The sequence below is a fragment of the Dendrobium catenatum genome, unplaced genomic scaffold, assembly GCF_001605985.2.
Source record: "Dendrobium catenatum unplaced genomic scaffold, ASM160598v2 fragScaff_scaffold_743, whole genome shotgun sequence".
Lineage (NCBI taxonomy): Eukaryota > Viridiplantae > Streptophyta > Magnoliopsida > Asparagales > Orchidaceae > Dendrobium > Dendrobium catenatum.
This window is the reverse complement of record NW_021319205.1, coordinates 2,023,056-2,025,046: the sequence shown is the minus strand read 5'-3', so window position 1 is coordinate 2,025,046 and position 1,991 is coordinate 2,023,056. Positions and strand designations below refer to the sequence as shown.

Here is a 1,991-nt window from a genome sequence, read left to right as displayed (position 1 = left end):
ATGGATATCCCAGAGAAATACAAAGAGCAATGGGTATATTGGGATGTTCGTGCCTTCATTTTGCTCAGCGTCCTCATCCAAATTGTCCTCATTTTTCTTGGTCACCTTAGAAAAACTTTTGCTTTGAGATGGATTGGAATGGTCTTATGGGGAAGCTATCTCATCGCCAAATATTTTCCCGACTTCATTCTCTTCCACCTATGCAATGTCATGAATGATTCCTCCTTCTCCAATGCTATTGTCGCATTTTGGGCTCCCTTCCTTATCGTCCGGCCACCTCGGTGGCCCCGACATTATCACAGCTTACTCCATGGAAGACAATGAGCATTGGGATATCCATCTTCTCTGCTTCAGCTATCGATTCATCATGGCCTTCTATATCATCTTTCGCTCCCTTTCAAACAGATGCTTACTTTCCCCTACCCTCTTGATATTTTTTGTGGGAATCGTTAAATATTTAGAGCGCTCTTACTCGCTTTATAAAGCTAGTACTAAAGGATTCCATAGCTCCATTAGCTCCTCTTATAGAAAGCTTTCACTTGAAGATTTGAACCCTTCAAATCAAACTTTTTTTTTATACTCTGCTTGTAGGCCTTTCTTCATCAATCATATTCCAAACTTAGAGTTGTATAGGAAAACAAGAAATTTGATAGATGATATGACAACAATGGAGGTTTGGAGGGAGATGAGTATGGTACTTGGTTATGTTTATGATGAGTTTTATACCAAGGCAATTATAAATCACTCTATAGTTGGGTATGGTCGTCGGGTTCTTTGCTCCATTTTTATTTTCTTAGCTTTTGGCTTTTTCTTATAAGGCCCAAGGATGATTTTGAAAATTTTAATGTGATCATCACATATATTCTTCTTGTGACCACAATGTGCCACGATGTCACGGCTATTATTATGCTTGTGTTATCGAATTGGATGGTTTCTTCTCTACTCAGTTTTAAGAAATTAAGAAATTTGAGTGTGTTGCTTGATAATTGCATTGTTAGAATTCAAAATGCATGGCATAAGAGAAGCCAATGGTTGATAATGATGCCACAATTGAGTTTACTCAATAATTGTCTCAATATTTCTGCACCAAAAAGAGCTCTTCATAAAAGTACTATGAAATGGATTGTAGAAAAGGTAAGCTTTGCGCAAGAGACAAAGTTGTATCCAGGATGGAGAACTATAATAAATGAAAGTTACACATTACAGACGTTGCAGCCAGCACATGCAAACGAGGAGATTATGAAGATTATTGCTTCATATGTAAAAAAGTGTTTAGCAGTAATTCGTTATGATCAGGTTGACGCTGGATATGCTCAAATTTTGAAATTCAACAAATTGGATTGGGCTATCCCAAAATTTGTTAAGCTTTTAGATGGGATGTCACTTGATCAACAAGTCTTTATATGGCACATCACGACTGAGCTCTGCTTTTATTGGAATCCAAAGTCTCTACATCCCTTGTGTCCTCATCAAAAAAAGATGGAAGAAGAGGAAAGCATATCAAGAGTAAGAAAGTGCTTAGAGATGGAAATCTGTAAGTACTTATCAAACTATATGATATATACGGTGCTAATGCAATCAGAGATGATGTCTACTATGGTACAAGCAAGCCCATTGTTATTTTATCTTGTATTTGATGAAATGGTTAAGTTCATTCGCAATTACACAATGCAAAATGCAAAAGTTGAGGAGATGTGCATGAAGATAATGACTACTCCAATAGTGTGGACCGACAATAATAGATCTTTATTTACGATTGCACGAGAACTTGTTGATTTGATGCTTAAAATAGAGGAAGATGAGAGATGGCAAGTCTTGACTATGACGTGGGCTGAGCTTATAATTCAAGTTGCAAAAAATTCAAGGGCAAACATGCATATGAAGCAGCTGACTAGTGGAGATAAGCTCCTCACTTTTATTTGGCTTTTAAACAAGCTTGTGGAGGCAGATGATATGTTTCATATTATACTTGATATTCGAGGAAATTAGCT

General features: G+C 36.9%; 1 pseudogene; it reads left to right on the top strand.

Annotated features, from left to right (window-relative positions):
• LOC114580042 lies at window positions 1-1,991 on the top strand (annotated as a pseudogene).